This window comes from Ovis aries, chromosome 2, assembly GCF_016772045.2.
Source record: "Ovis aries strain OAR_USU_Benz2616 breed Rambouillet chromosome 2, ARS-UI_Ramb_v3.0, whole genome shotgun sequence".
In the NCBI taxonomy this organism is placed as follows: Eukaryota; Metazoa; Chordata; class Mammalia; order Artiodactyla; family Bovidae; genus Ovis; species Ovis aries.
The window spans coordinates 192545227-192558269 of record NC_056055.1 but is presented as its reverse complement, the minus strand read 5'-3'; the positions used below and the strand labels follow the sequence as shown (position 1 = coordinate 192558269).

The following is a 13043-nucleotide window of genomic DNA, read 5'->3' as shown; positions in this document are numbered from 1 at the left end:
TCGACCACTTCCAATTTGCTTTGATTCATGGACCTGACATTCCAAGTTAGATAAACCTATTTGCAGGGCAGGAGTAGAGATGCAGATGAAGAGAAAGGATATGTGGACACAGTGGGGGTAGGGAGGATGGGGTAAATTGAGAAATCAGGATTAACATATATACTATTCTGTGTAAAATAGATAACTAGAGGGAAGCTGCTGTATAGCACAGGCAGCTCAACTTGGTGCTCTGTGATGACCTAGATGAATGGGATAGGAGTGGTTGGGAGGGAGGTCCAAGAGGGAGGGGGATGTGTGTGTATATATATATATATACACACACACACACACACACATATAGCTAATTCATGTTGTTGTCCAGTTGAAACTAACATAACATTGTAAAGCAACTATACTCCAATAAAAAGATTTTTAAAAAATCATTCTTTACTTATATATCTATATGTATGTCTATGCCTGTATCTGTATCTATATCAACCACATCTCAAAGTTCAAAGAGTTTGTCACTCAGTTGCGTCTGATTCTTTGCGACCCCGTGGGCTGTAGCCCACCTGGCTCTTCTGTCTATGGGATTCTCCAGGCAAGAATACTGGAATGGGTAGCCATTTCCTTCTCCAGGGGATCTTCCTGACCCAGGGATTGAACCTGGGTCTCCTGCATTGCACACTGATTCTTAATGTCTGAGCCACCCTCTGTATGTTATATCTATACTTGGGAAGATTGTTTTCCATTGCCACTAGAAGTGTACGGAGACACTAGTTCTTCTAAACACTTGGTATTTTGAATCTTTTAAATTTAGTTTCTTTTTTTCTTTTTTTTTTTTATGTGTAGGACTTTTTCGTCAATCAGTCAATCAGAGAAGATGGTCAGTAGAATTGAGCACCCTAAGAAGCTGGAATGTGTTCATGGGCAATTAGATAGATTGCTAGAACTAGGCTTGCCATCTATCTCTGGCATGGACTTAGTGACATTGAACTAGATACTTTCTCTCTTTGATCTGTAGCTTTCTCATATATAGTATGAGCATAGCAAGTCCTACCTGAAAGATCTGTGGTGAGAATTAAAAATAATACACACACACACGCATATACATATAAGGCAAGGACATACTGGATACTCAATAAATGATGGCCCTTTTTATTATTATCTTTGCTCTGGGTGGTAGAAGTCACCAAAACATACAAAGCAGGCAGAGCTCCAGGGAACTCTGAGGAGGCAGCAGGGACTTTGAGAGTTAAATTTGGAATGAACACTCCCACCCTCCCCTGTGATAGCTTGTAATATTATCTAACAAATATTTCTTCTTCTCTTCCCCAGCATGAACCCAGTGTGACGCCCTGCCCTGTGGGCCATGAGGTTTGTTTTGGCCAATGGAATGTGAGTGAACATGACCTCAGCCGCATCCCGGCAGAGGCTTGGACTGTGTCTGCATAGTTTGACTTGGCCTCTGGTCCTTCAGTCCTCCATCATGGGATGAGCATGCTCCAGGCAGCTGCTGTTTCCTTAGCCTGAGCTGTGCTTCTGGAAGCCTCACTGGCTCTTCCGATGCCATCCTGATGCCTTGCTTCAGCTGTGCATGATTGCTAAGAATTGCTGGCAATGATGGCAGTCTGAGATGTATCAGGATTTCAGTGTCCATGGAAATAATAAAAATAATAAACATAATAGATTTTCCTTACAGATAGAAATTAATGTAACAGTGGACATATACTTTGATATTTATCTTGGAGGCTGTTAGTACTTGTTTTCTCAGAAACACAAAACAATAGATACAAAAGATCAGTCTGCTTTGAAAAGAGGAAAAACAGCTAAAGCAAATGGCATCCTTTTAGTTATAGTTTTCTCTGTACTGATAAAACTTAAAAGAGTAGAAATAAACTCCACAGAAGTGGAATCTTAGTGAAAGAAATAAGCTAGAAAAGAATGTAGAAATATTTGCAGAAAAGTAAACTTTGGCTATCATCTAGTGCCACTCTGTCATCTATATATAAGGAAAGGGTTAATATTAGAACCTGCTATCCTCCCATCTACTCACCTATGTGTCTATCCATGTATTCGACAGCCATTCACTGATTGTCCATTGTGTGCCAGACACAAAGTATGGAGGAGACAGAGATGAATCAGATACAGAACAGCCATGAGAAAAAACAGAGACAAACCATGGAAACACTTGACCAGAAATTCCCACATGAGGCTCCAAATTCTACCTAGATATCTGGGCAAGGCTTCTTCTTTGGGAAGCTAGAGCAGAGTGGACAGTGTTTTCACATGATGTTCAGACCCTTTGAGACTAAGTCTTGTAGTCCTTCCCAAGCCCCACAGCAGTTGGCACTGTGGAGCCACACAGAGATAGCAGGTGATTGAAAATACTTGGTGTGAACTTAGTGGAATCTTCTCCCATCAGTATCAAATTTTAGGTGACTAGCATAGCCTTGTGTCTTTACCCAACTGGTTCCATGTTATGACCCTTGACTTACCTGGGCAACACTTTCTGGTCTATGCCTCATCTGCTCCATTCAGTCATTCTTTAAAAAAAATTTTTTTCTCTTCTATATAGTGTTTGAGGCACAACAAGTGCTATATTCCTTTTTTAAGTTTTAATTTTCTATTTCAACTATCATTCAGACTGGAATATATTTATTACCTCTAAATTATTTTGAGAATTATATCAGTTAATATATGTAAATCATTAGGAACAGAATCTTAGCTAATATACCTTTGTGTGCTTTTATGAAAATTTCTGAATGACAGAGTCTTAACCATGGAATTGCTGAATCAAAGAATAAATTTAAACACAGAGAGAGACCTTCCAATTAACAATTTTCACGTCAAGTCTGTCACATATGAAAGTCTATTTTACCATCATAGACCAATGATGCATTAATTTGTAACAATGCAATGTGTGAAAAATGGTATCTTATTACTATTTTAATTTTTGCATTTCCTTGACTAAAAGTAAGCCTACACATCTTTCAGATCTATTCTTGTATTTGTATGATCTTTGTGAATTTCCGTTTAGGTCTTTTGTCCATTTTTTCCTTTGTGGTGATTCTCTTTATTCTTATTGATTTGTTAAACTCTATGTATTGTTAATAACTACCGTATCTTGGGCTTCCCAGGTGTTTCAATGGTAAAGAATCTGCCTGGCAATGCAGAAGATGAGGGTTCCATCCCTGGATTGGGAAAGTCCCCTGGAGGAGGGCATGGCAACCCACTCGGTATTCTTGCCAGGAAAGTCCCATAGACAGAGGAGCCTAGCAGGCTATTGTGCATATGGCTGGACATGACTGAGTGACTGAACATGCATTATATTTTGATATGATGGGGGTTGCATGAGAGTATACATATGCAAACATCCATAGAGAAAATAACCTTAAGATCTGTGTACTTTACATTAGTTATAATCCAGTCAAACATTTTAATTATAGAAAATCAGGCAATAGAGACAGACTCACAGAAAATTCAAGTGTTGGGTTTATCAGACATGAACTCTACAATTATAGACTCAAGAAATTAGTGAAAGTGGAGACTTTTTTTTTATCAAAGATAGATTATATGAACATATGAACATTACAGAAATAAAATAACCTATGTTAAAGAACTCAACAGATGAGTTTCACAGCAAATTGGACAAGCTTACAGCAGCATTAATAGGTTGGAAATCAGGTCAGTAGAAAATGAAGAGCATGGAGGAAAAAAAAGATGCAAAATACAGAAAAAGAATGTGAGCCATATGGAGCCTGATGAAAATATATAACTAAGAACTGTAATTGGAGTCCCAGTGGGAGAGGAGAATTAAATGGTATAGAAGATATACTTGAAAAATCATGGTTGATAATTTTCTCCAAATGAAAAAGACATTAAGTTACAGTTTCAAAAAAATGTTATCAACCTTAAGCAAAATAAGTGCTAGAAATAAACCTATATCTAAGGCCATCAGAGGAAAACCGGTAAGAACAAAAGACAGAGAATTGTAAAAGTAGTTAAAGAAAAAGGACATGTCTCCTTCCAAGGAGCAATGATGAGATTGAAAACTGACTTTCTTAGTGGGGTTAAAGTAGATTTTCTTTTTGTCTGTGTACACTTTACATGATCAGCAGAAACTAATATAAAGCTACTATTTAGGGGAAAATCCAGGTATAGTGGCTAGAACTATATTCCAGTGTTGTGGCTTTTCTTTGAAATAATTTTCCACATCATCCCAACTTTGTAGATTGTCTGTAGATTCAATTTATATAAAGTCTAAAAATAACAAATGATGGAAGGGGTATAGAGAAAAGGGAACTCTTATATACTGTTGGTGGGAATGTAAATTTGTGTAGCCAGTATTGAAAACAGTATGGAGTTTCCTCAAAAAACTAAAAATAGTACAACCATATGATCCAGCAATCCCAATCCTGGGCATACGTCAGGACAAAACTAGAATTCAAAAAGATACATGCATCCCTTCATTCATAGCAGCACTATTCACAATGGCCTAGATGCTGAAACAACTTAAATGTCCATTGACAGATGAATGGATAAAAAAATATATGGTACACATATACAATACTATTTAGGCATAGAAAAGAATGAAATGATGCAATTTGCTGCACCATGGGTGGACCTAGAAATTATTACACTAAGTGAAGCAGATAAGAAAGAGAAAGTTAAATACCATACGAAGTCACTTATATATGGAATCTACAACATAACACAAATGAACATATCTACAAAACAGAAACAGACCCACAGACAGAGAACAGACTTGTGATTGGCAATGGGGGTAGGGTGGTGGAAAGATGAATTGGTAGTTTGGGGTTAGCAGATACAAACTATTTTTTATATCAGGGATAAATTACAAGATCCTACTATGTAAGACAGAGAACTATATTCAATATTCTTGAATAAACCAGAATGGAAAATAATATGAAAAAATATTTATATATAAGTATAACTAGATCACTTTGCTGTGCAACAGAAATCAACATATTATAACTCAACTATACTTTAATAAAGATTGCCGGGAGAAATATCAATAACCTCAGATACGCAGATGACACCACCCTTATGGCAGAAAGTGAAGAGGAACTCAAAAGCCTCTTGATGAAAGTGAAAGGTGAAGGTGAAGTAGCTCAGTCATGTCCGACTCTTTGTGACCCCGTGGACTGTAGCCTACCAGGCTTCTCCATCCATGGGATTCTCCAGGCAAGAATACCAGTGGGTTGCCATTTCCTTCTCCAGGGGATCTTCCCGACCCAGGAATTGAACCTGGGTCTCCCACATTGGAGGCAGACGTTTTAACCTCTGAGCCACCAGATATACAGATAACACCACCCTTATGGTAGAAAGTGAAGAGGATACTAAAAAGCCTCCTGATGAAAGTGAAAGAGGAGAGTGAAAAAGTTGGCTTAAAGCTCAACATTCAGAAAACGAAGATCATGGCATCTGGTCCCATCCCTTCATGGGAAATAGATGGGGAAGCAGTGGAAACAGTATCAGACTTTATTTGTTTGAGCTCCAAAATCACTGCAGATGATGACTGCAGCCATTAAATTAAAAGACGCTTACTCCTTGGAAGGAAAGTTATGGCCAACCTAGATAGCATATTCAAAAGCAGAGACATTACTTTGGCAACAAAGGCCCGTCTAGTCAAGGGTATGGTTTTTCCAGTGGTCATGTATGGATGTGAGAGTTGGACTGTGAAGAAAGCTGAGCACCAAAGAATTGATGCTTTTGAACTGTGGTGTTGGAGAAGACTCTTGAGAGTCCCTTGGACTGCAAGGAGATCCAACCAATCCATTCTGAAGGAGATCAACCCTGGATTTCTTTGGAAGGAATGATGCTGAAGCTGAAAGTCCAGTACTTGGGCTACCTCATGCGAAGAGTTGACTCATTGGATAAGACTCTGATGCTGGGAGGGATTGAGGGCAAGAGGAGAAGGGGACGACTGAGGATGACATGGCTGGATGGCATCACTGACTCGATGGACATGAGTTTGAGTGAACTCTGGGAGTTGGTGATGGACAGAGAGGCCTGGCGTGCTGCGATTCATGGGGTCGTAGAGAGTCAGACACGACTGAGCAACTGAACTGAACTGAATTGAAATTTAAAAAATCCCAAATGAGTTCCAAGATGTTAAATTGAATAGGAACATTCAAAACTGCAGGAAAAGAAGAAGAAGAAGAAGAAGAAGAAGAAGAAGAAGAAGAAGAAGAAGAAGAAGAAGAAGAAGAAGAAGAAGAAGAAGAAGAAGAAGAAGAAGAAGAAGAAGAAGAAAGAAACAAAAACAATCGGACCTCTTTTTCTTTTTCAGAAAGCAAATATATCTAATCAGCCATTCTAGTTTTGATTAAGAAGAAATGGTGGCTCATCCTCTTTCGGGAGGAGTGAAAGATAAGTCTGACAGCAGCTCATGAGGACACAAGTTAAATAAGAGTGAGTTTCAAAGGAAAAACTACTTTGAAGGAAAAAGAAATCATTTATTTGGGTATATATATAATAATAGTAGATGAGAAAATTTACTAAAAAGTTAATAGACTATTTTTAGAGCAGTTATACATTTATGGAAAAATAGTACAGAGAGTCTACAAGCACTTCTCTAAGCACTTCTCTCTACAAACAGGTTCCCTTATTACTCACCTCTTGCATTGGTGTTGTACATTTGTTATAATTGATAAACCAGTATCAATAAATTTTTGATAAATAAGTTCATAATTTACATAAAGTTTTACTCTGTGTAGTACAGTTTTATGGATTTTGAATAATGTTACTTATCCACCATTATATTATCATACTGAAAAGCTTCTCTAACCTAAAAGTTTCTTGTTGTCCACCTATTCATCATCCATGAACTCCCGACAGCTACTCATGCTTTTTGTCTCAGTAGTTTCACCTTTTCCAGAAACATCATATGGTTGGGATCACATTCCCACCAACAGTGCAAGAGAGTTCCCTCTTCTCCACACCCTCTCCAGCATTTACTGTTTGTAGATTTTTTAATGATGACCATTTCGACCCATGTGACTTGATACATCCTTGTAGTTTTGATTTGCATTTCTCTAATAATGAGTGATGTTGAGTATCTTTTCATATGTTTATTAGCCTTCTGTATGTTTCTTTGGAGATATGTTTGTTTAGGTCTTCTGCCCACTTTTTGATCTGGCTGTTTGTTTTTCTGGTATTGAGCTGTATGAGCTGCTTGTATATTTTGGAGATTAATCCTTTTGTCAATTGATTCATTTGCTATTATTTTCTCTCATTCTAAGGGTTGTCTTTTCACTTTATTTATAGTTTCCTTCACTGTGCAAAAGCTTTTAAGTTTAATTAGGTTACACTTGTTTATTTTTGTTTTTATTTCCGTTATTCTAGGAGGTGGGTCATAGAATATCTTGCTGTGATTTATGTCAAGGAGTGTGCTGCCTATGTTATCCTCTAGGAGCTTTATAGTTTCTTGCCTTATCCCTAAGTCTATAATCCATTTTGAATTTATTTTTGTGTTAGGAGGTGTTTTAGTTTCCTTCTTTCACATGTTACTGTGCCATTTTCCCAGCACCACTTATTGAAGAGGCTCTTTTCTCCATTGTGTATTCCTGCCTCCTTTGTCAAAGATAAGGTGCCCATTGGTATGTTGATTTGTCTCTGAGCTTTCCGGGGCGGGAATTTGCTGTATGATGCAGGGAGCTCAAACCCAGTGCTCTGTGACAGCCTAGCGGGGTGGGAGGTGGGAGCTCCTTCAAGAGGGAGGGGACATATGCATGCCTATGGTTGATTCTTGTTGATGTATGGCAGAAACTAACACAATATTGTAAAGCAGTTATCCTCCAATTAAAACTAAAGTAAAAGAAAACAATTGATAATGTCAGTCCTCCACTCATAAGACCTCAGGAGCCTTCTACTGCTTGCGGAAGTTAGCCTAAACTCTTTGGCCTCGTGTCAGTGGTCACCATATCAGAAAGAGACAAATCTACAGAGCAACACACACTGTGACATTGTGTCATCCCAAGAGCAGGGTCAGCAGTGAACTTAACTACTGACCTACTAAATCCCAGGGTCTAATTCCTGAAGTTCACAGCTGTCTTGGGAAGTTCTGCCTACTTCTGCCAGATCAGTTTTGTCCTCTGACTGGTTTCCACTGGATCCTCTGATGGATGTAGAAATTCCACGACAAATACATAAATACCTTCCACTCAACAATATCTCTTTTGCTATTGTACTATGTTTCCTGAAGTGCTAGCTTCAGCTTTCATTCCTTTGGATTAAGGAGTGGCTTCTTAACATGCAAATCAAAGTTTACATCAGACTAACACAATTTCACATTGATTAATTAGCTAGAGAAACTGCAGACAAGCACGGTAATATTAAGTAAGTCTTAGTTATTATTACCTTAGTGTGATTCATTTTCTTTAAATGAGGAAAGTGCAGTTTAGAGAAGTTAAGTGATTTGACTAATGCCACTTGGCAATTTGATAACCGAGCCGTGCAATCAGTGCTTTTTAACTTTAAACACTGCATGCATGTGCATTTTCTTTCATTTGTGTTTTCCTTTAGGTGTGTGGTTAATTTCACAGCTTGAGAAAGTGCTGAAAACAGACCATGTAAACATCTTTTTGTTGGATGCAGGGAATTCCCTGTGACTGAAGCAGTGACTTCTTAGTTTGCTTCTGAAGCTATGAGGTCAGATAGATATCCTCAAGTTTAATTCTGCTTCCTTCACTTACTGATCTTTGGAAATGATTTCATTTATCTGAGCTTGTTTTCCTATCTGGAAAAAAGGGATACTTTGTATTCAGCCATGTTGCCCGAATCTTGACATTACTGACCTTTTGGAATGGAAAATTGTTGGGGGTGAAGGGCAGGGGCTGTCTGGTGTAGAATATTTGGCAGCCTCCCTGATCTCTACCCATTAAATGCTGGTAGCATTCCCCCTCATCCGAAATTGTGACAACCAAAATATTGCCAAACATTGCCAGCTGCAGTATAAAGTCGTCTCAGTTGAGAAAGACTGCAGCAAGCATCAACTAACACATGTTTCAAGTCTTCACACAGTGCCTGGCTCGGGACAACTGTTCAACAGTGCTAACATTGCTACCTTCCTGACCGCCACACCTGCCAGCTTCAGGACCATTTCCATCTACCATCACTCTGCCCAGGCTTCCGTTGTGGCTCAGCTAGTAAAGAATGCACCTGCAATGCGGGAGACCTCAGTTTGATCCCTGGTTTGGGAAGATCCCCTGGAGGAGGGAAAGGCAATTCTGGCTAGATTTCCATGGACTGTTTAGTCCATGGGGTCGCAAAGAGTCAGATACCACAGTGACTGTCACCTTCATCACTCTTCATTTTGAGGAGAGCCTCTGTACTCACGTTTGTGGAAGGAGACATTTGCTGGGTTTGGATCAGACAATGGCTCAGCTTGCCGATTATGCTTCTTAGTCACCCAAATTGGTTTAAATTGGAAAGTAAACCTGGTGGTATCATTTTTGAAGCTGTCTCACACACATTTTCTGCCTTTTCCTTCACATTTTCAATGAACTTATTCTCAAATTGCAGGCTCAGGTAGAAATGACATGTATTATGCTTTTTAGCTGTGATCTTGTTTGTGGGGAAGGCACTGACCTTTCCTTTTTTTTAACCCAGAAGCAAATATATGTTAAAATGTGGCTTTGGGTGCAACCAGCAGATTTGGGATATACTGCAGAGCAAACCAGACCAGTATATAGCCACTGATTGTTGAGTATGGAACATAGGGCCCAGTATGGAAGGATTTTGGAGCCCCTGATAACAGTTCAGTTCCCCAGAAACGAGGATAATAAAAGATAAATGTCCATGTAGAGGCACTGGTTTTGGCTTAATAGTGGTGGTAGGAGAAAGACTCATCTTCAGGAGTGACTGAAGGTCGGAGTGCTGGGAGAAGTGAGTGATGCATGTGGTCAGAGATACCATGGTTTCGTGGGAAGCTCTTTGCACTTGGGAACGCTGGGCCAGCCTGCCTGGAAAAATGGGTCCTGGGCCTGGGTAGGCATCTGGTTCTGGTCATCAAAGCAGAGGGATGTCTCTGGGCTTGTCTAGCACATTCCACCTAGGCAAACGCAGATTCAAGGTGTAACTCAGAAAACCACGGCCATATGGTTAAAACTGGAAGCCATTTGGGAGGAAAAGCGGGTGCACGGTTTCAATGTGGAGAGCTGTGTTTTTCCTAAGCTTTCTTAGATACCCTTATGGATGGTCTCTTTAGCTGCATGTGACTCTCAGGAGCATCACTGACTTGGAGTCTGTGTACTGAACAACTTCTGGGAAGGCGCAAATGTTCTGACAGCTTTTGCAAAACATGGCAATGCACCAGCAAGCATCATCATACAACATGTATTGCCATCTTTTAAAAATATATATATAGTATACTGTAACTTCAAACATGTCATAATTGATTTTACAGTGTACAACACAGTGATTCACTTATACGCACACGTGTATACACATGTATTCTTTTTCAGATTCTTTTCCCTTATAGATTATTACAAGATATTGAGTGTATTCCCTGTGCTATACAGTAGGTCCTTGTTGGTTATCTATTTCATATGTAGTAGTGTGTACATGTTAATCCCAACCTCTTAATTTACCCCCCCCCCCCTCACTTTTTTCCCCTTTGGTAACATGTTCGTTTTCTATGTTTGTGGGTCTATTTCTGTTTTGCAATTCCAGCCTTAAAATGCTTAAGAGGTAGATGTTTATGTACTCATACTACAGATAAGGAAACTGAGTCTCAAAAAGGCCAATGGTCATAAGCTATGGACCACAGTGGTCCATAAGTGGATTTAAACTCAGAGCTGTTTGACTCCAAAACCTATGTTTCTTTTTTCTGCACCCATGCAAAGGCTATGATCAGGCTGTCTAATCTGGTGAGTAAACACAGGTGTAACTAGATTTCAGGTAGGAAGTTGTCCGTTTCTCAGGGGTAACAGAAATAGGACACAGACACACCAACTCCCCCAGTGCCTGAGCCTCTTCATTCTGACCTTGCTGAGAGTCCCCTCCAAGGGTCCTCTGAGAATCCCCAAAGCTCCTGCTCACAATATCTATAAGGCATAACAAATTCCAGCAACTTCAAACCTCAGTGCCATCAGGCTGCATGCAGACTTCCTGGGCTGCTTGTTGAAATGTCTGGGATCCTACCCTGGGCATGAAAGCAGGGTACCTCTAGACAACTTCATCTAGGAGATGCTCTCTGATAGCTCAGGTATACCACCAGCTCCCACTGCTACAGGACTTCTCCATCACTCCCTTACCCCAGCTGACTGCTCCTCAACCTCAGGTCAGCTCATTCCTCCACCTGACTCACAAGACTGAGCTCAATGTCCTTGCCTTGTAATCCCTCAGTGGTCCCCACCTCAAATCCCAGTTTCCACCCCAGCAGGTGATGAACTGGACATTGAAATCATCTGTTGCCGCGTTGATCTCTGCTACTTTCTAGGACAGTGGTTCTTTACTGCGGTGATTCTACCCTTCATGAGATATTTGACAGTGTTTGGAGACAATTGGTTGTCACAACCAGGAAAGGTGGCATCCAGTCAGTGGAGGCCAGGGATGCTGCTGTGCTTCCTATAACACTCAGGACAGGCCCTCAACAGAGAATGATCTGGACCCAAATGCCAATGATGCTTCGGTGGAGAAGCTCTATGGTCAGCTCTCTTTCCTCTGTTCACTAGCTGTGCACCCCAAGCATGTTTCTTACCTTCTCTGTGGCTGGCTTCTTCAGTGACATGGCTTCTTAGAGAGCACTGACCTCATATGCAGTGGGAAGGACATGAGTTAATATGTGCAAAGTACTTAGAACAATGCTGGGCAGGCAGGGGATCAGTGACAGTTTGCTAGACCCACAGTGCTGGCCTCAGGTGGAGTTTAGGGCCTTCAAGTTCCTCTGACCACACTCCACTCAGCATCCAGTCTGCTGGACTCCAGTCTTGCTGCCTGGCTCTGCACCACCCACCAAGGATTCTCTTTCCTTTGCCCCACAATTTACATTTCAGATCCACCGGGCCGGATGGAGTTGGCCTTCTGAAGGTTTAACCTTGAGCCCCTGGTTAAGTCCCCTCTATAAAACCTGCGCCATGGGAGTGAGGCAGGCTGGTGCTCTATCACTTCGGAGCTTCAGTGGATTATTTACGTGATCTGGGTGCTTCTTCCCCAACCAGGCCTGCTTGAAGGCAGTGTTTCTGTGACCCTCTGGGTGCTTTGGGTGGCCCTGAGGCCTTTCAATTATGCCCCCCAGCGCCCCTGCTTGGCCCCTTTTCCATACCTGTAACCAGACAGAACTCTACAAGGCCTTCCCAGAATAAACCCCACCCTGGTCCTCGGCCTGCCTTTTTCTGCAGAAAAACTTTAGTCAAAGAATAAATTTAATCAGAGAAGTGAGAAAATGCAGAAAGAAAAACAGTCAAGGAAGACAAAATAATAGTACTTTAGCCATTAAACAAAGTCAAAGATTTTAATTCTTCCTCAAAGATTTAGATAATATTCTGAGCCATGTCCTTTGAGCTGTTCTGCAGCTATTAAAAATCCTACCAGGTGGACAAAGTTAACTGTACACTGCCCACAAGCAGGTAGACCCCAAAGCAGTTGGAACCAGAAGGCTGATGATGCTGACTCCTGATTACCTCATCACCAACCAATCAGAAGACTGTCCATGAGTTGATCACACCCTCCTCTCTCAACCATTGCTATGAAACTCCTCACTACCTGCTCCAGGTGGGGACACACAGTCATGAGGGCATTAGCCTGCTGAGGCCCTCTTTGTCTGGCAAAGCAATAAAGCTATTTCTTTTTATTGTTGTTGTTGTTCAGTCACTAAGTCGTGTTGACTCTTTTGTAACCCCATGGACTGCAACCTGCCAGGCTACTCTGTCCATGGAATTTTCCAGGCAAGAATACTGGAGTGGGTTGCCATCTTTCCTTCTCCAGAGGATCTTCCCGACCCAGGGATCAAACCTGTATCTCCTGCATTGGCAGGCATATTCTTTACCACTGACCACCAGGGAAGCCCCCTATTTCTTTTTACTTCACCCCAAATT

The 13043-nt window shown here is 40.8% G+C and overlaps 1 long non-coding RNA gene across 2 annotated transcripts in view; it reads left to right on the top strand.

Moving 5' to 3' along the window:
• The window catches only part of LOC121818724 (uncharacterized), a 76051-nt gene extending 63247 nt beyond the window's left edge, over positions 1–12804 (top strand). For both annotated transcript variants that reach the window (XR_006058794.2, XR_009599632.1), the window contains one exon: positions 1318–12804. This is a non-coding gene — a long non-coding RNA (uncharacterized LOC121818724). The remainder of the gene's footprint in view (positions 1–1317) is intronic.
• Positions 12805–13043: the final 239 nt, after the last annotated feature.